Source organism: Leucoraja erinacea, chromosome 28 (genome assembly GCF_028641065.1).
Source record: "Leucoraja erinacea ecotype New England chromosome 28, Leri_hhj_1, whole genome shotgun sequence".
In the NCBI taxonomy this organism is placed as follows: domain Eukaryota; kingdom Metazoa; phylum Chordata; class Chondrichthyes; order Rajiformes; family Rajidae; genus Leucoraja; species Leucoraja erinaceus.
The window spans coordinates 31,729,794-31,756,465 of NC_073404.1; the positions used below are offsets into that span (position 1 = coordinate 31,729,794).

Genomic DNA, 26,672 nt, shown 5'->3' on the forward strand with positions numbered 1-26,672 from the left:
GCGTTTTGAAACAAACATTTATCGCATCTGGGAGAGACGTTTGGATAAAATTTATTCAACCTCGTTTTTGAATAATATAGTCTATGTAATAATTTGAATTGAATTAAATTATGTCTTGCATTAATAGAACAGTTATGTGTATTCATCAAATACTTTTCCCATCTATCCTTCGAGATCTTTATCATTAGCTCATGTTCCCAATCTTCCCTTAATGCTTCTGTTGAGGGTGATTCTCTATTTAATATATTATTATAAAAGTATGATATTAATTTTTGTGAATCAGCCTTAATATTCATTGCTTCTTCTAAAGGATCTAAAAATATAGTTTGAAATCTATGTGTATATTTCTTCATAAAGTCACATACCTGTATATATTTAAAATATTGATTATCCTTCAATTTAAATTTTAATTTTAATTGTTGAAATGATAATAGTTTGCCCACTTCATACATATCCCCTACTTTCCTAATCTCCAGTCTATCCCATTGTTGATATGTGTTGTCGATGAGAGAAGGTTTGAATGCGGGGTTGTTCAATAGTGGGGTTAGTACTGATAAATTATTTAATTTCAAGGATACTTTTATTTGTTTCCAAATTCTTATTTATATTGTGAATAATTGGGCCCCGAGGACTTTTCTGATCGATGAAAAATAAAAAAGTTATGAGTGTTTAAAAAATCTTGTGATCAGTTGATTGGTTCTCCTGCCAGTCAATCACCATGATGAAGGTAACGCCCCTTGTGGTGGGGGGCAGGACTATAAAACCCCGGATACCTGGACGTGAGTCAGTCACATTGGAAGATTTCGTAGGAGAGTCCATGACTGTGATTTTAAGCTGTGAATCAACTGAACTGTGAGTCTGCAATGCAGTTGCAATAAATTATTTGTTAGGAGGTTGAAATGCTATGAAATTGAATTTGCTGGCCTCACTCTACTTGAAATGCTATGAAATTGAATTTGCTGGCCTGCACTCGGCTTGAAATGCTGTGAAATTGAATTTGCTGGCCTGCACTCGGCTGGAAATGCTATGAAATTGAATTAGCTGGCCTGCACTCTGCTAGAAATGGAATTTCAAGGAATAGCCGTGAGTGAACTGCCAGCCCATCAGCCCTGAGTGACTGATCTGCCAGCCCACCAGCCCTGAGTAACTGAGCTGCCAGCCCACCAGCCCTGAGTGACTGAGCTGCCAGCCCACCAGACCTGAATGACTGGGCTGCCAGCCCACCAGGCCTGAGTGACTGAGCTGCCAGCCCAATAATCCATTCGGCCCATAATGTCCATACTAGTTCTCTGGAAACCAGTCCCTTCGGCCCTCAACACCCATACCAGCGCTCCAGAAAGCCCCCCCCCTCCACTGGCCATAAATATTGGAATTGGTGAAGAGGTGGAATATTGCATTGGGGGACCAACCCTCCCGTGTGAACATAGGACCCAATGGGTTCCACTTAGTCTAGTTGTTTAATTAAAAGTATTATGACTGTGGCAGCCACTAATGTTTAAAGGGCGTTTCAATGATTGTTTCTTCAAACATTACCCAACTCTCTTATAACCAATATCTGGAGCATTCAGTGAATCAGAGATTGTATTCAATTTGGCTTCCTACCAAGTGCAGTCATTAAAAATGGGTCAAGTTTTAGCTATGTGTGATCTTTCTCAGAGTTGTGTTGTTATGGCAATTCATATGTCATCTGAACACTGAAGTGAATATGTGTCTAAATATTTGACCAAACATGTTATCTAGGCACGAAACATGAAACTGCAGACCTATTTGGTGTTTCAGTTTGGGAGTTCATGACCTCAAACACTTGGGATGAATAGTGAAAGGCTGAGATAGAGTGGATGTGGAGAGGATGTTTCCACTAGTGGGAGAGTCTAGGACCTGAGGTCACAGCCTCAGAATTAAAGGACGTTCCTTTAGGAAGGAGATGAGAAGGAATACCTTTAGTCAGAGGGTGGCGAATCTGTGGAATTCTTTGCCACAGAAAGCTGTGGAGGCCAAGTCAGTGGATATTTTTAAGGCAGATACACCCACTGTAGGTAGATTCTTGATTAGTACGAGTGTCAGAGGTTATGGGGAGAATGCATGTGAATGGGGTTGAGAGGGAGAGATAGATCAGCCATGATTGAATGGTGTAGTAGACTTGATGGGCCGAATGGCCTAATTCTGGTATTGGTGGTATCACAACCCATCAGATATTGCACGTAGCAAAACTCATTGAATGATGTTGGGCTTATGTCGGAAAATAATGAGTGGCTGGCAGTGGGATGTAGTACCATGTCAATTTTAATGGTGGAGACTTAAAACACTTCTCCTTTAATCCCTTTGTATGAACAATAGCCTCCACTGCAGTATTAGTTTAGTTTAAATAGACACAAAATGCTGGAGTAACTCAGCGGGTCAGGTAGCATCTCTGGAGAAAAGGAATAGGTGACGTTTCGGGTCCCAGAAGTATAGTCTGTTTGCTGTATAGGTCAGTGTTGTGCAGTGTTCAAGAGCCTGGTGGTTGGTGGGAAGAAGCTGTTCTTGAACCTGGAGGTCATGGTTTTCTGTTTCCTGTACCTTCTTCCCCATGGTAGCAACGAGATGAGATCGTGGCCAGGATGGTGTGGGTCTCTGATGATGATGGCTGCCTTTTTGAGGCAGTGTCTCCTGTAGTTCCCTTCGAAGGTGGGGAGATCAGTACCCTTGATGGACTGGGCAGTATCATAAGTCATAAGGTCTTGAGTGATAGGAGCAGAATTAGGCCATTCAGCCCATCAAATCTACTCCACCATTCACTGCCGCCTACATTCCTGAACGTTCTCATTGCTGAATCAGGACGCGATGCAATCAGTCAGCGTGCTCTCTACCATACACCTGTGGAGGGTTGAGACTATACATCCACATATGTTCATGTTCAGAAGTAGTAGGAACAGAATTAGGACATTCGGCCCATCAAGTCTAATTGTCAATTCCTTTCATTAAGCTCAGAATGAATTAAGGACCATGCTAAGACCCTTACTGGCAATGCTTGCAGATTCAAATTGTAGAGAGCAATGGTTAGTGTAGTGGTCCCTGCAACATTCTCCATTTAGCATATTTACCAGCTGCAATATTTGTAATGACATTTAATTCATGTACAATTTATGCTTGGTGACTGAGTTAAATATAATTAAACAGAATATGCATTTCAATGTAAATTAACTCAGATTGAGCAGAATACATTTCCATAGCAACAGTGACTGCATAACCCTTCTTCATTAGACTCACTACAATAAACCAATTATTTAAAATGTGCATCTAATTTTACTTGTGGCACCTTTGTTAGGCCCAATCATCTCCTGGGGCAACTGTTTATAAATTTAAACAGAATCCTTACTAAAGATTAACAAGAATTTGGGGGATTGGTAACTTTAACATCGTGGAGCTCATGGTCCCTGGTTAGAGACCGACCGGGAGCTCCAAACGGCAGGAGCTTCAACCGCCACGATGCAGAGGTTTCGATCCCCCCTACGCAGGAACTCCGACTGCCCCTACGCAAGAGCTCCGACTGCCCCGACCGTGGGAGAATAAAGAGGGAAGAAGATTGGACTTTATTCCCTTCCATCACAGTGAGGAATGTGGGGATGTTTATGCTAACTTTTATGTAGTTGGGTGTCTTGTTGCTTTTTTTTTTCATATGGCTGTATGGTAATCCGAGTTTCATCAGCATTTCGTGTCTATCTTCGGTTTAAACCAGTGTCTGCTGTTCCTTCCTACACATCAAGTTTAGTTTAGATTAGTTTAGAGATTCGGTGCGGAAACAGCCCCCTCGGCCACCCAAGTCCGTGCCGCCCAGCGATCCCCACACATAGAAACATAGATAGAAACATAGACAATAGGTGCAGGAGTAGAGGCCATTCGGCCCTTCGAGCCTGCACCATTCGCCATTCAATATGATCATAGCTGATCATCCAACTCAGTATCCTGTACCTTCTCTCCATACCCCCTGATTCCTTTAGCCACAAGGGCCACATCTAACCCCCTCTTAAATATAGCCAATGAACTGGCATCAACTACCTTCTGTGGCAGAGAATTCCAGAGATTCACCACTCTCTGTGTGAATAATGTTTTTCTAATCTCGGTGCTGAAGCTTAGGACCTCAAAATCTAGGGGGCCTCCGGCCAAGGTGTTTTTGCCCAGAGTAAAAAAAATCCAGAGAAAATAACAATTGGAGCGCTATCAGCGTTTCCACTTTGATGGAAATTACGAGAAATTCTGGTTCTGGCCCGCTGGAAATTTTGGGGAAAAAAATGGTGAACATCCTTGTCTGCGCAGTTGGGGGAAGTCGGTGACGCAGTAGCGACGCAAAATGCGCTGTCTCTCCGCCCGTGCGCAGTGGGACCGGGCTGGTTCAGATCTTCATTTACACTCCGCACAATCACCTCAATGCCTCGTGTCTACCAAAGATCCTAGGTGTCTACTCTAGGTAAATAGTGGAATATTGCGTTGCGGGAGTGCCCGTTTCTCCGGGCCGGGGGGGGGGGGGGGGTCTGCGGCGCGGAGTCGGAGTCTCGCTGCGTGGGAGGGAGAGAGAGGGGGGGATGTGAGAGGGGGGGATGTGAGAGGGGGAAAGGGGTGGTTGAGACAGAGGGGGGAGAGTGATGGAGGGGAGAGGGAGAGAGTGAGAGGGGAAGGGGGAGAGAGAGATGGGGAGGAAGAGAGAGTTGGAGGGAGAGGGAGGGGGAAGGGGAAGGAGGAGGGGGAGAGGGAAAGGGGGATTATCTTTAGTGAGATTGCAAAATTAAGGTAGGTTTTAGAGCAATTATATTTTCTCCTCCATATGAATAATATCAAACAATTGGAACTGCTTTATTTTCCTTGATAACAATACTGAAAAATATGTATTCCATAGTTTGCGACTCATTTGTGATCATATTGAATGGCGGTGCAGGCTCGAAGGGCCAAATGGCCTACTCCTGCACCTAATTTCTATGTTTCTATTTTGCATCATATTTTTAATGTGCACACACTAACACAGTCGAAGAGTAACAGGCAATCAAATCAACACACAAAACATTTAAAAAAAAAGATTTTGTTTACTGCAAAAACTTACAGTATTTTATTTGCAGTGTTTTCATGCAACTTTATAACATTTTACATCTAAAACCCCAGAGCTTCCAGGGCCCTTAAGCGGGCTCTAGACCCTGGCCGCAAGGATCTTTGAGCTTTGCGCTTGTGATATGCGCTGCGTACACTTATTTCACATAAAATGTTTGTAATCCTGCCATGCCACCCCCCTTTTTGAAAAGCTTCGTACGGGCCAGTGTATAATATTTTTGACACTGCCATAGGCCTTTCAGTGTAGTCTCTAAACAACACTTCAGTCATTTTCCTTGCCCTCCATTTCAGAATAATAGTGTTGTAAGCTGATAACTCAACACTAGCACTCGTGCACATAATGAAGTTGCTGCATCCTTTCAGTGGAAGTTGGCATGTGACCAGACAAGGGTAAGAACATGGTTAAGTTGCAGCCACATCCCCCCCCACCCACCCACCCGGATTAGGTTTATCTTTCTCATCTCCCGAAGGTGTGAATTATCGACCACAGAACCACTGAAAGAATTCGCAGAGTTTGGGAAGTCACGAGCTGCTGACCAGATGACCACAACTCTCTGGACGATGACCATTCAGCGGTCTCTGCACCGTGACTTCTGCAGTCCGTGCAAACCACCTGCAGCAGCCTCATGCTTTTCTGTAAACCAGCAGTGGTAAACATCAGGGTAAACAACAAGCAAATTAGGGCAGCACGGTGGTGCAGCAGTAGAGTTGCTGCTTCACAGCGCCAGAGAACTGGGTTTGATCCTGACTACGGGTGCTGTCTGTATGGAGTTTGTATGTTCTCTTTGTGACCTGCAAGAGTTTTCTCCAGGTGCTCCAGTTTCCTCCCACACACCAAAGACGTGCAGGTTTGTAGGTTCATTGGCTTTGTTAAGTTGTCAAATTGTCCTTAGTGCATCCGCTGTTCGGTGCGGACTCGGTGGGCCGAAGGGCCTGTTTCCAAGCTGTATCTCTAAAGTCTAACGTCTAAAGATAAAGGGCCAACCCTCTGCTTGAATTAACCAGAGGGAATGGGCATGACATATCTGCAATGAATTCCACAAATTCACCACCCTCTGACTAAAGAAATCCCTCCTCATTTCGTTCCTAAAGGTACGTCCTTAAATTCTGAAGCTATGACCTCTAGTTCTAGACTTTCCCACTAGTGGAAACATCCTCTCCACATCCACCCTATCCAAGCCTTTCAGTATTCAGTAAGTTTCAATGAGGACCCCCTCACAGAAGGCTGTGGAGGCTGTCAGTGGATATATTTAAGGCAGAGATAGATAGATTCTTGATTAGTATGGGTATCAGAGGTATGAGGAGAAGGCAGGAAAATGGGGTTAGGAGGGAGATATAGATCAGCCATGATTGAATGGTGTAGTAGACTTGATGGGCCGAATGGCCTCAATCTGCTGCTATCTCTTATGGTTTTATGATTCTTTAAACTCCAGCGATTGCAAGCCCAGTGCCGTCAAACACTCATTATGTGTTAACCCACTCATTCCTGGGATCATTCTTGTAAACCTCCTCTGGACCCACTCCAGAGCCAGCACATCCTTCTTCAGATATGGTGCCTAAATTTGCTCACAGTACTCCAAATGTGGCCTGACCAGTGCCTTATAGACCTCAGCAATACATCACTGTTTTTCTGTATTCTAGCCCTCTTGAACTAAATGCTAGCGGCCCTGATAAATAAACAGTCCTGCCCCAAAACATGGCCTGTTCATTCCCTCCACATATGATGACTGACCCTGATGATGCTCTGCATTCCTCAAGTACTTTGTGTTTTGCCCATAGAGAGGAGTCTCCTGTGATAGTTGTGCCATTTCACTTCCAATAGTTTTTACCTGGATGGGTGGGGAGTTTTAGTCCGATAAATCAAGCCTTGTAATTGAGACACAAGGAACTGCAGAGGGTGGGACCTTCAGAAAACACAAAGTGCTGGAGGAACTCAACGGGTCAGGCAGCGTCTGTGGAGGGAGTAAAAGGAGAATATTTCAGATTGGGACCTATTTCCCTCCACAGATGTTGCCTGGTCCACTGATTTCCTCCAACACTCTGCTTGTGCTCACTATATTTGAATACATTTTTTCACCATGGATTTCCAATTCCATGCATAATTTGTGAGTGAAGAATATTCACCGAGCCTCGTCATGCTTAGACCAAAGAGCGAATAGAACGATACAGCATAGGAACAGGCCCTTCGGCCCACAATATCTGTGCTGTACATGATGCCGTTAATATTTTCTGCCTGCATCCGAATCTCGCAATCTCCTTCATAACCGTGCCGATCTAAAAGCCTCTTAAACACCATTATCATATCTGCCTCCACCACCACCAACCCTGGCCGCGTGTTCCAGGCACCCACCACCCTCTGAATGATTTCACTCAGGAGGTTATGATGCAGCTTTACAGGAGTGGTTCACAGGGAATGGAGGGAGATGCATCATGTGCAAGTAGATGAGATGTTCGGTACAGACATTGTGGGCTGAAGGGCCTGTTCCTGTGCTGTCCAGTTCCATGTCATTCCCTGATTTACGCTCATTGTGCCTTGAGTTAATGTAGATTTATGTTGTGGTCTCAAAGCTAAATGCAACAAGTGAGTACAACACCCAAGTGGACATCTGACTTTAGACTTCACTTTAGACTTTAGAGATACAAAGCAGGAACTTTTGGCCCACCGAGTCCGTGCCAACCAGCGATTACCCCGTACACTGGCACTATCTTACACAATAGGGACAATTAGTAATTTTACTGAAGCAATAAACCTTCAAACCTGCACATCAGTGTGGGAGAATGTCCCCACCCACGTGGTCACGGGGATGGTGCAGCACAGGCCACCCGTAGATGGAGCTGAGGTGGATTGGTCAGCAGGTCCACCCTCAGTGCACTGAAGATTTGGAGAGTGAACATGTAAACTACCCCTACAAGAAAGTAAAACGTCCTCTGTCCATTCCCTCCACAGATGCTGCCTGACCCGCTGACTTACTCCAGCACTCTGTGCCTTTCTTGTATAAACCAGCATCTGCACTGCCTTATCTCCACACTATGCCCAAATGCTACCTAATTATATAAATGCAGGGATGGGCGCCTTTATCTTGAAAATATGTAAATGGCAATAAACGAGTGATCATCAACAGAGAATGTCCCCACTGTTGGCCTCATGATGGATGGAAGGCCAATGATGAAGGAGGTGGATTGGTCTGAGGAACTCTTGCACTGAAGATGGAGGTGAGGATGGTGGACTCACAACAACACTCTACCCTCTCTGTAGGTGGACTGCACCCACTGGAGTGTCCTTCCATGTTGATGATGATGACACTTTATTGTTATATGTACCCAGCCAGGTGCAGTGAAGTTCTTTGTTTGTGTACACACGAGAGTTGTCTCAAAGGCTCGACAAAGTTGCAAAAAATACACATCCCTTCTAAACCCACCCCCCCCACGCCGGTTGCTCCTTTGTTCTCGGTGCGCGGACAGCCACCTCGGCCCGACTCCGACCTCGCTGGCGTTGGATTGTTCTTCCATGATACTGATTGACTACATTTTGACCAGGGCTCCTTGACTCTGCCCTCGGTCGATCGCTGACTTTGTTGCAAGGCAGGTCACCCTCACTAACCTCTGCCCCTGAGTTTGTACTGTATTTACAGACAAAAGGACACCTGACCCGCTGAGTTACTCCAGCACTCTGTGAAACGTCACCTATCCATGTTCTCCACAGATGCTGCCTGACCCGCTGAGTTACTCCAGCACTGCACTGTGTGAAACGTCACCTATCCATGTTCTCCACAGATGCTGCCTGACCCGCTGAGTTACTCCAGCACTCTGCATCCTTTCCTAGTTTGAGGAGTTGTGGTTGGAGACGTTATTGTGGAAGTGACACTGCTGCATTTTCTAGAGGATACTCACTGCCAGAATGGCAGATTCTCCACAACCACTCTATCCAGGCCTTTCACTATTCAGCAAAAAATGCATATATAAAAAATAAATTGGTCCTCACTCTTCTGAAAGCTGCCTTTGGGAAATAAGCGGAGTATAGCAGAGCCAACATTGTGCCCCTGGTTGTGGCCACTTCCTCTCAAATTTCTGTAGTTCATTTACATAACCATATAAACTCTTGCGCCCATTAGCCAGCGACCACAAGGGGTTTCACATCCAAGCTCAGCAGGAGCTGCACCTTTGCACCAAGAGCTCTTCTCAAAGTGTGGGAAGGAGGAGACGTGTTATATGACTCTCTCGTTGTACTGTCCCATGTTGCATGGGCAAGTCAACACACTAATACAAACCTTGACTCTCGCTGTGGCCTTGGTTAGAGGTAGTGTTTATGCAGCATCAGTGCAGTACTATGTTGACATTATTGTATTAATGGATGATAATATACCACTGCCTGACCCGCTGAGTTACTCCAGCACTTTGTGTCTTTTTGTGTAAACCAGCATCTGCAATTCCTTGTTTATATATATATATATATATATATATTTTTTTTTAATATTTTATTTTATTAGAAGTAAGTACAATCATATGGCACCAAAGTGCCTAATATATATTTGTCATAATACATTTTATGTACAGCTTTTTTTTTGTTATAATAAAGAAAGATTAGAATAAGACAAATAAGTTAGATAGTAAAGGATAGAAAAGTGTGAGGTGTATAGTGTGTGAAGAAAAATAAAAACGACCAATGAATGAAGAAAGTTGAGAAAAAGAAAATAGAAAAAAGAGAATAAAACATTTTTAAAAAAGGAGCTCATTATATATAATCTTGTCCAACCCTCATCCAGTCCTGAAACTGTTATTTTTTACAATTGTGTTGCATCATATGATTCCAAAAAGACGGCAAATGGAGACCAACTTGTTCTGAATTGGTCTGATTTATCCATTAGGGAGGAATCACATTTCCTCAAGATGAGCGGTGTCCAATCTACTTGCAATCCACATTTTAAGCGTTGGTATTGATGTATTTTTCCAAAATTTAAGTATTAATTTTTTTGCTATTATTAAACCATAGTTAAAAAATAAATTTTGAGATGTGTTCAATTTATTCCCATCTTCCATTGCTCCAAATATAATCATTTCAGCATTAGGTTCCATTCTTATCTTAAATAATTTTGTAAATATTTCGAAAATATCACTCCAAAATCTATAACGTTTTATGCAGGAAACTAAGGAGTGTGTTATAGTTGCATTTTGCGATAGACATTTATCACAAATGGCGGATATATTTGGATAAAATTTGTTAAATCTTGTTTTTGAATAATATAATCTATGTAAAATTTTAAATTGAACTAGATTATGTCTTACATTAATCGAACATTTGTGAATATGTATCAAGTACTTTTCCCATGTTACCGTCTTAATTTTTATCATTAGTTCCCGTTCCCATTCTTCTCTAAGTACCTCTGTCGATGGTAGGTTTATATATAGAACTAGACCAAGTGCAGACCCGTTGGGTCTGTTCCCCCAACATGCGGTTGTGGGGAGGGAGGTGGCGTGCAGCATCACACACTAACTACCCCCCCTCCCGCACTCACGCTAATGGAGGGGAGGAGGGGGAGAGGAGGAGAGAGGAGAGAGGGGGGGGAGAGAGAGGGGGGGGGGGGGAGGGGGGGGGGGGGAGAGGTGGGGGAGAGCAGGGAGGGGGGTAGGGTGTGTGGAGGGGAGGGGGGGGGGTGTGTGGAGGGGAGGGGGGTTTGGGGGAGGGGGGGGGAGGGGGGAGGAGGGGGGGGAGGGGGGGGGGGGGGGGAGGGGGGAGGGGGGAGGGAGGAGGGGGGGGAGGGGGGGGGGGGGGGGGGGGGGGGGAGGGGGAGGAGGGGGGGGGAGGAGGGGGCGGAGGGGAGCGGGAGGGGGGGGGGGGGGGGGGGGGGGGGGAGGGGGGGGGGGGGGGGGGGGGGGGGGGGGGGGGGGGGGGGGGGGGGGGGGAGGGGGGGGGGGAGGAGAGGGGGGGGAGAGAGAGGAGGGGGGAGAAAGAGAGGGGGGAGGAGAGGGAGGGGGGGGGGGAGAGGGAGGGGGGGGGGGGGGGGGGGAGGGGGGGGGGGGGGGGGGGGGAGGGGGGGGGGGGGGGGGAGGGGGGGGGGGGGGGAGGGGGGGGGGGGGGGGAGGGGGGGGGGGAGAGAGTGCCCTTTTACTTCAACCCAAACCCAAACAACCATTTGCAGGCAGTGCTTTTTTACCTCTAACCATATTTTCATTTTCAAACCAAATTAAGGGTACTCGCAGTGCTGTAGACATTTGTCAGTGTCATTCAAAGCTCTGATTGAGGCACACCACTTGCAGAGACTGATTGAGGCACACCACTTCCTGGTTTTATAGTCCCTCCCCCTCCCTCCAGCAGGGGCAGCAGAGAGAATGGGGAATGTTGTAAAAACATTAATATCTCTGTCAATTTTCATCGACGGGAAAAATCCTCGGCACACATACGGCAGAGGGGGCCTCTGAGCGAGGTGGCCAAAAATGACGGCCGTAGGTGGCGGCGTACTCTCGGAAACCGCAGCACAGAATGCCAAAACCGGTCAAGAACAGAGTTTTAGTAATATAGATACTATTACATAAATATGATATTAATATTTGTAAAGTAATGACAACAATAAACTTTATTATCTTTCAAATACATTATTATACAACATAAAGGAAAAGCACAATTTAAATATTCAAATATAAAGTTGAACTGCTTTTAGAGTTACCTAAACTAATGTGCAGAGTTGGCAGGTAGCTGCATGAAGGACAGAGATGTGCGTCCGTCATCATGCCCATCTGACACCAGCACTACTGTATCATTAATGTTTACACAATAATAATAAAAAATAATTCTATCATATTCCATTGTCAATATAAAGTCTTGGTGGAAATACCAAATCTTCAGCCACAATAACTTTCACCGACACATGTTATGCATTCTATAACAGAAAGAACAAATAAATATTAGTAAAGATTGTCCATCGGAATAGATTGCAGCTCTTACAATTAATTAACTATTAATCAACCTTCAGCATTAGTCGTTGTTATGGAGTCTTTAGCCCAGAGGGTTCAGGTTGGTAAACCAATTTACTGGTGAAGATTTATCAAAAGTATTTACAGGGAAACAGTTCAGTTATTGATTCCTTCAACCTCAACAAACACCAGGGTGGCAGGGCTACAGCAGGTAGAGCTGTGGGCTCACCAGTCACATTGTTCAGCTGTACACTAACCCCATCCCACACACATTGCACCATTACCTTGTTCAGAGTGATACAGCGTGGAAACAGGCCCTTCAGCCCAACTTGCCCACACCAGCCATCATGTCCCAGCTACACTAGTCACACCTGCCTGCGTTAGGTCCATATCCCTCCAAACTTGTCCTATCCATGTACCTGTCTATAATTGTTTCTTAAAAGTTGGGATAGACCCAGCATCAGCTACCTCCTCTGGCAGATTGTTCCATACACCCACCACCCTCTGTGTGAAAAAGTTACCCTTCAGATTCCTATTAAATCTTTTCCCCTTCACCGTGAACCTACAGAGGTCCCTGATTCCCCTACTCTGGGCAAGAGAATCTGTGCATCTACCCGATTTATTCCTCTCATGATTTTCACACCTCTATAAAGAATAGAGAACTAGTGTGAATGGGTGATCAATAGTCGATGTGGACTCGGTGGGCAGAAGGGCATTTTTCCGTACTGTATCTCTAAACTAAAGCTGCATAAAATATTGACCATTTTATCGACCAGATAAATTGTTGGAAGCATTCTTATTTAGTTGAGTTGAGTTTAGTTTAGAGATACAGTGCGGAAACAGGACCTTTGGCCCACTGAGCCTGCGCACATTAATATTACCCTACACACACTAGGGACAATTCTTTTTACAATTTTACCAAGCCAATTAACCTACAAATCTGTACGTCTGGAGTGTGGGAGGAAACTAGAGCACCCGGGGAAATCTCCCGCAGGTCACGGGGAGAACGTACAAACTCCATACAGACAGCACCCGTAGTCAGGATCGAACCTGGGTCTGTGGCGCTGTGCCCGAAATAATCCCAAAAATAGTCACTCTCTGAATCTGGTGACATTATCTTTGTCTAAGTGACGTATTTTTATAAAAGGATCATGAAAAATGTAATAAATTAGTGAAAAGAAAAACATAACAAAGGAACCACTAACCATTTCTCAGGTTCAACTGAACCCTGCTCCCCTGTTTCTGGAACTGGATGTGTTGTAGCTCTGAAATATAAACAAGATGCTTATAATGTGCCCATTGATATTATCAAACTGTCTTTGTAAATTCCAGTTCAGTTCAATGTCACATGTACTGAGGTACAGTGAAAAGCTTTTGCTGCATGCTATCCAGTCAGCAGAAAGACAAAACGTGCAGGCTAGTTTGGCCGAAGGTCCTGTATCCACACTGTATCTCTAAACTAAACTAAATAAGAATGTCACCAATACATAGACGAGGGAATTGAACGTAACATTTCCAAGTTTGCAGATGACACAAAGCTGGGTGGCAGTGTGGGCTGCGATGAGGATGCTATGAGGCTGCAGGGTGGCTTGGCTAGGTTGGGAGAGTGGGCAGATGCAGTATAATGTGGATAAATGCGAGGTTATCCAATTTGGTGGCAAGAACAACAAGGCAGATTATTATCTGAATGGTGTCAGATTAGGAAAAGGAGGTGCAACGAGATCTGGGTGTCCTTGTACATCAGTCTCAAAGTAAGCATCCAGGTACAGCAAGCAGTGAAGAAAGCTAATGGCATGTTGGCCTTCATTGCGAGAGGATTTGAGTAAAGGAGCAAGGAGGTCCTACTGCAGTTGTACAGGGCCCTGGTGAGACTGCACCTGAAGTATTGTGTGCAGTTTTGGTCTAATTTGAGGAAGGACATTCTTGCTATTGAGGGAGTGCAGTGTAGGTTCACCAGGTTAATTCCTGGGATGGCGGAACTGTCATATGAGGAAAGAACGGGTCGACTGGTCTTGTATTCACTGGAATTTAGAAGGATGAGAGGGTGAAACATTTCTGGTCTTAATGACTACAGACCTGTCGCTCTGACCTCTGTAGTCATGAAGACCCTTGAAAGACCCAGCTGAAAAATATCACAAACTCTCTGCTGGACCCCCTGTAGTTTGCATACCAGGCCAATAGATCTGTGGATGACGCAGTCAACCTGGGCCTGCACTTCATTCTCCAGCACCTAGACCGCCAGGGGATCTATGCAAGGATTTTGTTTGTTGATTATAGCTCTGCATTCAACACCATTGTGCCAGAGTTACTACACTCCAAACTCTCCCAGTTGACTGTGCCTGAACCCCTCTGCCAGTGGATCACCACCTTCCTGACAGACAGGAAGCAGCATGTGAGGCTGGGAAAGCTCATCTTGGACCCGCAGACCCTCAGCATAGGAGCACCGCAAGGCTGCGTACTCTCCCCTCTCCTCTACTCTCTCTACACCAATGACTGCACCTCCACAGACTCCTCTGTCAAGCTTCTCAAGTTTGCGGACGACACAACCCTGATTGGACTGATCCAGGATGGGGAGGAATCTGCTTACAGACAGGAAGTGTCACAACTGGCATCCTGGTGCCATCGCAACAACCTGGTGCTCAATGCTCTTAAGACGGTGGAATTGATTGTAGACTTTAGGAGAGCTCCCCCTCCCCTCCCCCCACTCACCATCAACACACCACAGTCACATCTGTGGAGTATTTTAAGTTCCTTGTAACCATCATCTCCAAGGACCTTAAATGGGGGGCCACCATCGACTCCACAGTCAAAAAGGCCCAACAGAGGATGTACTTCCTGTAGCAGCTGAGGAAGCACAATCTGCCACAAGCAATGATGGTCCAATTCTACACGACCATCGTCGAGTCTGTTCTCACCTTCTCCATCATAGTCTGGTTTGGCTCAGCCACAAAGCACGACTTCCGGAGTCTGCAGCGAATCGGCTGATCAGCTGAGAAGGTTGTTGGCTGCAACCTTCCCTCCATTGACCATTGTACACTGCAAGGGCCAGGAAGCGAGCGGGCAAGATCATCTCTGACCCCTCTCACCCTGGCCACAAACTCTTTAAACCACTTCCCTCTGGAAGGCGACTCCAGACTGTCAATGCCGAAACAGCTTTTTTCCACAAGCAATAGCTGTACTCAACAAACTAAAGTCTGTAGCCTCCTTTTGCCCTGGTATTTTATTTCATTCACATGTTTAAATTATAATGTTTTATTATTAATGTTGATTGTGTCATTCTTAATTGTTATTGTATGTCGAGTTGATGCTTGCGAGTGGAGCACCAAGGCAAATTCCTTGTATGTGAACATACTTGGCCAATAAACTTATTCATTCATTCATCTTATAGAAACATGTAAAATTCTTAAGGGATTGGGCAGGCTAGATGCAGGAAAAATGTTTCAGATTTTAGGGGAGTCTAGAACCAGGGGTCACAGTTTCAGAATAAGGGGTAGGCTATTTAGGACTCAGATGAGGAAAAACTTTTTCACCCAGAGAGTTGTGAATCTGTGGAATTCTCTGCCACAGAAGGCAGTGGAGGCCAATTCACTGGATGTTTTCAAGAGAGAATTCGATTTATCTCTTAGGGCTAATGGAATCAAGGGATATGGGGAGAAAGCAGGAACGGGGTACTGATTCTGGATGATCAGCCATAATCATATTGAATGGCGGTGCTAACTCGAAGGGCCAAATGGCCTACTCCGACACCTATTTTCTATGTTTCTATGATTACAATTAAGCCATTTACAGTGTAACCATGATAACCATTCCAAACAAACACACAAGCTAGAGTAACTCAGCGGGTGAGGAATAAATGTTGATTTCTCTAACTTCAAGTAATCCTTGCATCCCCTTTCTCTCCATCCTCCCCCAACCTAGTCATCGTACTAGTTTCACTGTTGTCCTGTTGAGTTTCACTGTCTGTATAACTCGTTATCACCTACCCCACAGCCAACAATGGACCATTGTGAGCTCCACCTTTCCTTGATCACCATTGCTTTTTGCATATCTTTCATTCATTTGTTCTACTGTATATCTGCCTTTATCACTGGCCATATTTCTTCTTTTCCTTTCGGTTTCTCCACCCGAAACGTCACCCATTCCTTTTCTCCAGAGATGCCGAATGGCCTACTCCTGCACCTATTTTCAATGTTTCTGTTTCTATGCTGCCTGACCCGCTGAGTTACTCCAGCTTTCAATGTTATCTTAGGTGTAAACCAGCATCTGCAGTTCCTTCCCACACACCTTTCTATTCAACATGTTGTGTTGGTGAAAGTATAATGTGATGTATGGCTGGGGAATCTATCTCCCATCCTGTCTGTAAAGATGTGTATGTGTAAAGCTGTGTCGATGAATGCGGACTCCATTTATCAAAGCCTCCCCAGGGTTGGACATGCTGAAGAAGGGTCCTGACCTGAAACGTTGACTGTCCACTCCCTTCACAGATGTTGCCTGGCCCACCGACTTCCTCCAGCATTTACTGTCTTGCCATGTAACCAAACGTTGCTAGTCTGTGTGAAATATGGTGCTATGGAGATATTATCGCAGATAAAATGAAAGACACATAGCAGGAAGTTCATGATATCCGGATCAGACACTGTGAGTGAACTTTGTTGCTATGTGGAAATCCCTCATTGGCTACATCAGAAAAAGGGTGATGAAACAATAACCTAGCACAAAGGAGATCACATCCTGTCTGCCTCTTGCTGAGCAATTCTGATAGTTTGTTCAAAGACAAAAAGGGTCAGGCAGCATCTGTGGAGAACATGGATAGATGACGTTTCAGGTCGGGCCCCTTTTTGAGACTTAGCCTGAAGAAGGGTTCCAACCCACAATGTCACCCATTCTTTTTCTCCAGAGATGCTGCCTGATCCACTGAGTTACTCCCGCATTTTGTGTCTATTTTTGGTATAAACCAGGGTCCACGGTTCCTTGTTTGCAAATTGTTATGCCCGCTGCAGAATGAGAGCCAAGATGCAGCTGAACCCAGGCCACTCTCTGCATGCTGCTCCCAGAAATGGATCTGCAATCATTCATTACAATCGCTCCACTCTTTTAAATCTTTATATAATCTCTTTACCCTGTGTTTGTACACTGTGGGCGGCTCGATTGTAATCACGTACAGGCTGGATGCTGACTGGATAGCGTGCAACAAAAGGCTTCTCACCTTACCTCGGCACGTGCCATTAATTAAGCAAAACTAAACTTTCTTTCAAGAGAGAGTTAGATTTAGCTCTTAGGGCTAACGGAATCAAGGGCTATGGGGATAAAACTGGAACGGGGTACTGATTTTAGATGATCAGCCATGATCATATTGAATGGCGGTGCTGCCTCGAAGGGCCAAATGGTCCTGCATCGACTTTTTCTATGTTTTTGTGTTTCTAAACCTGAAAGTGCATTACAGATATGAAGATTTGAGGAGCAGTCTGAAGAAGGGTCTCGACCCGAAACGTCACCCATTCCTTCGCTCCATAGATGCTGCCTGGCCCGTCACCCGCTGAGTTTCTCCAGCATTTTGTCTACTCACTGATATGAAGAGGTACTTACTGTGAAGTGTTGAGTCCAGGATACAAGTCCACTAGCGGGATGGAGATATCGCCAAAAACCACTTCAGCGTTGATGCCGTAGGGATCGTCGACTGGCTGCACGGGTTTCTGTTGGGATGCAGGGGAGGATGTTGTTGTAACAGGACATATCCACCATCAGACAAGCATCGACACCAGTGAAACATCTCCTGCAGATGCTACTTGCTCCTCAGTAGCCGGTGGGATCATTGGACTCTTATGGCCCAGAAACATGCTCATTTGGGTCCGTGTGTAAGATGGATCTGCAGATGTTGGTTTAGACCGAAGATAGACACAGAAATCTGGAGTTACGCAGAGGGACAGGCAGCATCTCTCGAGAGAAGGAATGGGTGATGCTTCAGGTCGTGACCCGTCTTCAGACTGGACTTTAATTTGGAACAACGTTGGCTCGGTGTGGATTAACCTGTGGACAGGTCCAGAGACCCAGGTCCCATCCTTGATATTAGGGCCTGTTTCCATGCTGTATGTCTAAAGTCGAAAGAACTAGTGCCAGTGGTACGGGGGTATCAGCGGGGGTGGGGGGCATTGGGACCAGTGCCAGTGATGGGGGTATCTGGGCAAGGGGGGGGCATTGGGACTAGTGCCAGTGATGGGGGTATCTGGGCAAGGGACACTCACAGGGTGAATGACACTCGCAAGTTTGGGGGAAGTGTCACGCTATAACTCTATATGGGCAACAGGATGCAGTTACACTGTCATATTATTACGAATTAAATGAGTAAAAGTACAGTACGGTAACACTTCAAACATGACAAATTATTCATGAAACAGATTTGTTGTATTCAAAGATGAGCACAAACAGAATAGTATTGGAACAAAATATCACCAGTGCATCTGGATTTACATCAGCAAATTTGTTTGATTGAAGCTGACACCGCGGTTGCAATGGACATTGATTTAACTTTTGTCACCCTCGCGGGGAAAAGCAGGAGGATATCCAATAAAAGGAAAATGGGGTTGAGAGGGAAAGTGAAAATGGCGGAGTAGACTTGAACGGGCTAAGTCTGCTCCTATCGTATGAACATGAAAAGCACGTATTATATAGTATATCAATGAAACACGTATGATACAGTATCCCGACGACAAATGATCACCAGCAGCTAACTACACAGAGTGCCGTTAACCTGACCCTTGTAAACAAAGCAGAACAGAAACATTCACCTCTGGTAAATACAATTTCTAAGTACCCGATGGAAAAGCAAATCATATTCACCGTAATTCGGCAGTGATCGGACGGCAATGTCCTTCGAATAAACTTAACCCGAGAAGATTGTGAAAAGTTCACAAAAGGTTAAAGATTACAAACCTCTGCGGTAACGTCTTCAAAGAACGGTACAGCCATCTTGCAAACGATAAAGCTACTGGCAGCTTTGTGTACAGCGCATGCCAATACGTTGAAAGATACACGTGACATATCGAAAGGCGTGACGTTGAGTCCATAAACTCACTGCATTTCGGAATAAGGTCCTCGAACCGAAACATCACCAGAGATGCTGCCTGTCCTGCTGAGTTACTCCAGCTTTTTATGTCTACGGTTTAAAGCAACATCTGCAGTTCCTTCCTACACTAACTTTCTCATTTGATATTTGCTCATGATCGCCCATTTGGTCAACAATCCCCCTCCTTTATATTTTATTATACCTCCTATCAATAGCTGCAATAGCCGGCTTGGCTGGTTTCAAATACAAACTTTTAATATGTCATTTAACATAAAAATTGAACTGATAGAAATGGTCAAATGGCAACATCTGTGCATGTGAAAATGTTCAGGGTTTGTGCTAATGCAGTCTCAGGATGGAGAGAAGTTTGAGATTAACGCGAGAGGCACGGTGCCGCAGCGATAGAGTTTCTGCCTCACAGCGCCTGTCGATTCTGTACAGAGTTTGTACGTTATCCCCGTGACCTGTGTGGGATTTCTCCGGGATCTCCGGTTTTGTCCCGCACTCCAATGATGTACAGGTTTGTAGGTTAATTGGCTTGTAAATTGTCTCTAGTGTATGTAGAATAGTGTACGGGGTGATTGCTGGTCAGCGCAGACTCGGTGGGTCGAAGGGCCTGTTTCTGCACCGTATCTCTAAACTAAACTAAACTAAACCAAACCACGTGGGTGTGTGAGAGGATGGACAAAGGGGAGAAAACGGTCGTACCAGGGGAACCAGGGAGCATCTCCCACCCTACAGACCTTGTACTTTCTCACTGCAACTAACACTATGCCACTGTAACACTATATTCTGCACCCTACACTTGTGTGCTGCTTGACTGGACTCCAGTACAGTAGGATTTGATTTGACTGGATCAATAGTGAAGAGTGTTTTATTGTCATGTGTCCCAGATAGAACAATGACATTCTTACTTGCAGCAGCACAACACAATATGGAAACACTTTGAACATAGAAACATAGAAAATAGGTGCAGGAGGAGGCCATTTGGCCATTTGGCCCTTCGAGCCTGCACCGCCATTGATTGGCTGATCATCCACAATCTGTAACCCGTGCCTGCCTTCTCCCCATACCCCTTGATTCCACTAGCCCCTAGAGCTCAATCTATCTCTCTTTTAAATTCATCCATTGAATTGGCCTCCACTGCCTTCTGTGGCAGAGAATTCCACAAATACATAACTCTCTGGGTGAAAAGGTTTTTTCTCATCTCAGTTTTAAATGGCCCCCCCTTTATTCGTAGACTGTGGCCCCTGGCTCTGGACTCCCCCAACATCGGGAACATTTTTCCTGCATCTAGCTTGTCAAGTCCTTTTAAAATTTTATATATTTCTATAAGATTCCCTCTCATCGTTCTAAATTCCAGTAACTACAAGCCGAGTCTTTCCAATCTTTCCTCATATGACAATCCAGCCATCCCGGAGACTAACCTCCTGGTGGTATTCTGTAAACAATGTAATAAATGAGGAAAGAATGCACTGTAACAACCAAGACCTGACTCTACACCAACAGGTCACATCAGCTCAAGCTGTGCTTGTTATTCATCATGTTAAAATGAGGAGCGGGATTAGGTCACCAAATGTAATCGGATGTAGAATACCAGTGGCGGAAGGTAAGCAACCCACAATGTACATAACGCAAGCATTGCTACAGTTACCATTAACCATGAAAGGATTGAATCAATGTAATTTCATGAAAGACACTCACAGGGTGAATGACACTCGCAAGTTTGGGGGAAGTGTCACGCTATAACTCTATATGGGCAACAGGAAGCACAGTTACACTGTCATATTATTACGAATGAAATGAGTAAAAGTACAGCACGGTAACACTTCAAACATGACGAATTATTCATGAAACAGTTTTGTTGTATTCAAAGATGAGCACAAACAGAATAGTATTGGAACAAAATATCACCAGTGCATCTGGATTTACATTAGCAAATGTGTTTGATTGAAGCTGACACCGCGGTTGCAATGGACATTGATTTAACTTTTGTCACCTTAGCGGTGAAAAGCAGGAGGATATCCAATAAAAGGAAAATGGGGTTGAGAGGGAAAGGGAAAATGGCGGAGTAGACTTGAACGGGCTAAGTCTGCTCCTATCATATGAACATGAAAAGCACGTATTATATAGTATATCAATGAAACACGTATGATACAGTATCCCGACGACAAATGATCACCAGCAGCTAACTACACAGAGTGCCGTTAACCTGACCCTTGTAAACAAAGCAGAACAGAAACATTCACCTCTGGTGAATACAATTTCTAAGTATCCGATGGAAAAGCAAATCAGATTCACCGTAATTCGGCAGTGATCGGACGGCAATGTCCTTCGAATAAACTTAACCAGAGAAGATTGTGAAAAGTTCACAAAAGGTTAAAGATTACAAACCTCTGCGGTAACGTCTTCAAAGAACGGTACAGCCATCTTGCAAACGATAAAGCTACTGGCAGCTTTGTGTACAGCGCATGCCAATACGTTGAAAGACTCGCGTGACATATTGAACGGCGTGACGTTGAGTCCATAAACTCACTGCAATTCGGAATAAGGTTCTCGAACCGAAACGTCACCAGAGATGCTGCCTGTCCCGCTGAGTTACTCCGGCTTTTTATGTCTACGGTTTAAAGCAACATCCACAGTTCCTTCCTACACTAACTTTCTCGTATGATATTTGCTCATGATCGCCCATTTGGTCAAAAATCCCCCTCCTTTATATTTTACTAGACCAAGTGCAGACCCGTTGTGTCTGCTCCCCCAATGATGTGATCCCCCAACCCAATATTCCACCATGCACCCGTCTCCTCCAACGGAACTGAACCCGTTCCCAAATGTAAGATTCCAGCACTCCCCTGCCTCCCTCAGCAGTAGATTGAAAAAAAATCCAATTACACCTACCCTGTCTGCTGCAGCAGTTCCAATTGCAATATCAATTGGCCCTCCCCCTCCTGTTGAAGCACTTGCTGTGATATCCCATTGAGGTGAAAAGTTCAGAGTGTTCCTGTCTTGCAACTTTGTTTTGAAGTGTGTTGGAAGCTGATAGGAAGGAGTGTATTGGGCATTGTGACATCACACGATGGAACAAATCAAAAGGCAGAAAGGCAGCCGGACGGCAGGCGGCAGCCACACAGTTTAAATATATAATAGATTATACCTCCTATCAATAGCTGCAATAGCCGGCTTGGCTGGTTTCAAATACAAACTTTTAATATGTCATTTAACATAAAAATTTAACTGATAGAAATGGTCAAATGGCAACATCTGTGCATGTGAAAATGTTCAGGGTTTGTGCTAATGCAGTCTCAGGATGGAGAGAAGTTTGAGATTAACGCGAGAGGCACGGTGCCGCAGCGATAGAGTTGTCGATTCTGTACAGAGTTTGTATATTATCCCCGTGACCTGTGTGGGATTTCTCCGGGATCTCCGGTTTTGTCCCGCACTCCAATGATGTACAGGTTTGTAGGTTAATTGGCTTGTAAATTGTCTCTAGTGTATGTAGAATAGTATACGGGGTGATTGCTGGTCAGCGCAGACTCGGTGGGTCGAAGGGCCTGTTTCTGCACCGTATCTCTAAACTAAACTAAACTACGTGGGTGTGTGAGAGGATGGACAAAGGGGAGAAAACGGTCGTACCAGGGGAACCAGGGAGCATCTCCCACCCTACAGACCTTGTACACTGCAACTAACACTATGCCACTGTAACACTATATTCTGCACCCTACACTTGTGTGCTGCTTGAGGAAATGAGGAAAAAAGTTCAGTGTGTATGCACACACATGTACACACACAGACACACACACACATATGTATAATTTGTTGTAAAAATGTATATAACTTTATAATAATTTATATATATAATCATCTTTGGATGGCTGATCTATCTTACCCTCTCAACGCCATACGTTTAACACCCTTACAAATCAAGAACCTGTCATTTTCCACTTTACAAATACTGAATGACTTGGCCTCCACAGCCGTCTGTAAGTTCCACAAAATTCCTCCTCATCTCCTTTCTGAGCGTCTGCCCTTTAATTCTGAGGCCGTGCCCTCTGGTCCTAGACTCTCCCACTAGTGGAAACATCCTCTCCACATCCACTCTTTCCAGGCCTTTCACTATTCGGTAAGTTTCAATGAGGTCCCCCCTCAACCTTCTAAACTCCAGCGAGTACAGGCCCAGTGCCGTCAAACGCTCATCATATGTTAACCCACTCATTCCTGAGGTCATTCTCATAAACCTCCTCTGGACCCGCTCCAGAACTGCACATCCTTCCTCAGATATGGGGCTCAAAACTGCTCACAATGCTCACAAATGTAGTCTGGCCAGTGCCATATAAAACCTCAGCATTACATCCCTGTTTTTATATCTGCTTGAAACGAATGCTAGAATTACATTTGACTTGCTTACTACCAATTCAACCTGCAAACCAACCTTTTGGGAATCCTGCACCAAATCCCTTTGCAGCTCCTATTTCTGAGTCTCGTCAAAGGCTCATCATGCAGATTAGATTCAGATTCAGATTCAATTTTAATTGTCATTGTCAGTGTACAGTACAGAGACAACGAAATGCATTTAGCATCTCCCTTGAAGAGCGACATAGCAAACGATTTGAATTAAAAAAAATAATAAGTGTCCGGGGGGGTGGGGGGGGGGGGTCCGGGGGGGGGGGGTGATTTGGCAGTCACCGAGGTACGTTGTTGAGTAGAGTGACAGCCGCCGGAAAGAAGCTGTTCCTCGACCTGCTGGTTCGGCAACGGAGAGACCTGTAGTGCCTCCCGGATGGTAGGAGGGTAAATAGTCCATGGTTGGGGTGAGAGCAGTCCTTGGCGATGCTGAGCGCCCTCCGCAGACAGCGCTTGCTTTGGACAGACTCAATGGAGGGGAGCGAGGAACCAGTGATGCGTTTTTCACCACCCTCTGCAATGCCTTCCGGTCGGAGACAGAGCAGTTGCCATACCATACTGTGATGCAGTTGGTAAGGATGCTCTCGATGGTGCAGCGGTAGAAGTTCACCAGGATCTGAGGAGACAGATGGACCTTCTTCAGTCTCCTCAGGAAGAATAGACGCTGATGAGCCTTCTTGATCAGAGTAGAGGTATTGTGGGTCCAAGAGAGGTCATCGGAGATGTTGACTCCCAGGAACCTGAAGCTAGAAACACGTTCCACCCTCCTCCCGTTAATGTGGATGGGGGTGTTCGTGCCGCCTCTGGACTTCCTGAATTCTACAATGAGCTCCTTGGTCTTCTTGGCGTTAAGGGCCAGGTCGTTGTCAGCGCACCATGCTGCTAAGTGCTGGACCTCCTCCCTGTAGGCCAGCTCATCGTTGTTGCTGATGAGGCCACTCACCGTTGTATCATCTGCATATTTGATGATGGTGTTAGTACCATGTACAGGTGTGCAGTCATAGGTGAAGGGAGTAGAGGAGGGGGGGCTCAGCACACAGCCCTGAGGAACGCCGGTGTTCAGGGTGAGGGTAAGAGGTGTGCTTGTCTAACCTCACAGACTGGGGTCTGTTGGTTAGAAAGTCCAGTATCCAGTTGCAGAGGGAGGGGTCGATGCCCAGGTTACCGAGTTTGGTGATCAGTTTTGATGGAATAATGGTGTTGAATGCTGAGCTGTAATCGATGAACAGCATTCTTACGTAAGTGTCTCTGTTGTCGAGGTGGGAGAGGGGCCCAGTGAAGTGCCGTTGAGATGGCATCCTCCGTACTCCTGTTCTTGCGGTAGGCAAAGTAGGGATCCAGTGTGGGGGGTAGGTGGCTTTTGAGGTGTGCCAGGACCAGCCTCTCGAAGCACTTGGTGATGATGGGGGTAAGTGCAACTGGGCGGAAGTCGTTGAGGCTTGCCGCAGTGGAGTGTTTTGGCACTGGCACGATGGAGGTGGCTTTAAGGCAAGTGGGGACAACTGCTTGGGCAAGTGACAGGTTGAAGATGTCAGTCCAGACGTCTGTCAGCTGCGCAGCACAGGCCCTGAGCACGCGCCCGGGGATGCCGTCAGGGCCAGCAGCCTTACGTGCATTAGTCCTACTCAGTGCCACGTACACGTCGTAGGGGGTGAGTGTGAGGGGTTGGTGATCGGCAGGTAGCACAGCCTTGATGGCTGTCTCTAGATTGTCCCTGTCGAAGCGGCCATAGAAGTGATTAAGCTCCTCAAGGAAGGAGGCGTCGCTGGATGTGGGGGTGATGTTGGAGGGTCTGTAGTCCGTGATGGCCTGGATGCCTTGCCACATGCGTCGGGGGTCGGAGTTGTTGTTGAAGTGCTCCTCAATCCTGAGCTTATGGCAGTGCTTGGCCTTCCTGATGCCCCTCTTCAGGTTAGCCCTGAACCCAATTATCCCCGGGATCATTCTTGTAAACCTCGTCTGTACCCTTGCAGGAGCCAGCACATCCTTCCTCAGATCTGGGGCCCACAATTGCTCACAATACTCCATATACTGTCTGACCTGGCCTTATCGAGCCTCAGCATCAGTCTGCAGAAGGGTTTCGGCCCGAAACGTCACCTATTTCCTTCGCTCCATAGATGCTGCTGCACCCGCTGAGTTTCTCCAGCATTTTTGTGTACCCTCAGCATTACATCCCTGTTTTTGTTTTCTAGTTCTCTTGAAATAAATGTTAGCATTGCATTCATCTTCCTTACTACCAATTCAACTTTTTGGAAATCCTGCACCAGCACTCCTAAGTCCCTTTGCACCTCCGATTTCTGGATTCTCTCCCCATTTAGAAAATAGTCTACACCTTTATTCCAATTACCAAATTGCATGACTCCACACTTTGCTACATTATATTCCATCTGCCACTTCTCTGCCCACTCTCCCAACCTGTCCAAGTCCTTCTGCAGAGTCCCTTCTTTCTCTACACTACCTGCCCCTCCACCTAAACGCATCATCCACCAACATTGCCATAAAGCCTTGAATCCCCTCATCCAAATCATTAATATACAACATGACGAGTAGCGGCCCCAGCACTGATCCTTGCGGAAATCCGCTAGTCGCTGGCAGCCAACTAGAAAAAGCCCCCTTTATTGCCACTCATTGCCTACTGCCATCCAGCCAACCTGCTATGCATGCTAATATCTGCCCTTTGATACAGTGGGCTCTCATCTTCGTAAGCAGCTTCACGTGTGGCACCTTATCAAAGGCTTTCTGAAAATCTAGGTAAATATCCACTGACTCTCCTTTGTCTCTCCTGCTATTTATTTCTTCAAATAATTCCAGCAGATTTGTCAGACAAGATCATGCTGACTTTGGCCTATTTTATCACGAGCTTCTAAGTACATAACCTCATCCTTTATAATGGACTTTAAAATCTTACCTTCTTCTTCTTCTTCTTGTGTATGGCGTGCACAGCCTAAAGTTGTAGGACAACTTGTTCTATTTGATCTTATTTGATTCTGCACGCCAGGTTGATTGCATTCGTCGAAACAGGGTGGACCACGTGAAGGTTGCAATCTCCCACCTCTAAAACCTTATTCACCACTGTGGTCAGGCTAACTGGCCTATAGTTCCCACTTCAATAGTGGAGTAACATTTGCAATTTTACAATTGTCTGGAACCATTCCTGACTCTAGTTATTCTTGAAAGATCACCACTAATGTCACCTCAATCTCTAAAGCTACCTCATAGT

General features: G+C 45.5%; 1 long non-coding RNA gene across 1 annotated transcript in view; it reads right to left on the reverse strand.

Annotated features, from left to right (window-relative positions):
- Positions 1–11,181: 11,181 nt before the first annotated feature.
- LOC129710885 (uncharacterized) overlaps positions 11,182–26,672 on the reverse strand; it is a 30,555-nt gene continuing 15,064 nt past the window's right edge. The window contains exons 2-4 of the long non-coding RNA XR_008725746.1: positions 17,575–17,681; positions 13,194–13,253; positions 11,182–11,954 (exon numbers count right to left, since the gene is read on the reverse strand). This is a non-coding gene — a long non-coding RNA (uncharacterized LOC129710885). The remainder of the gene's footprint in view (positions 11,955–13,193; positions 13,254–17,574; positions 17,682–26,672) is intronic.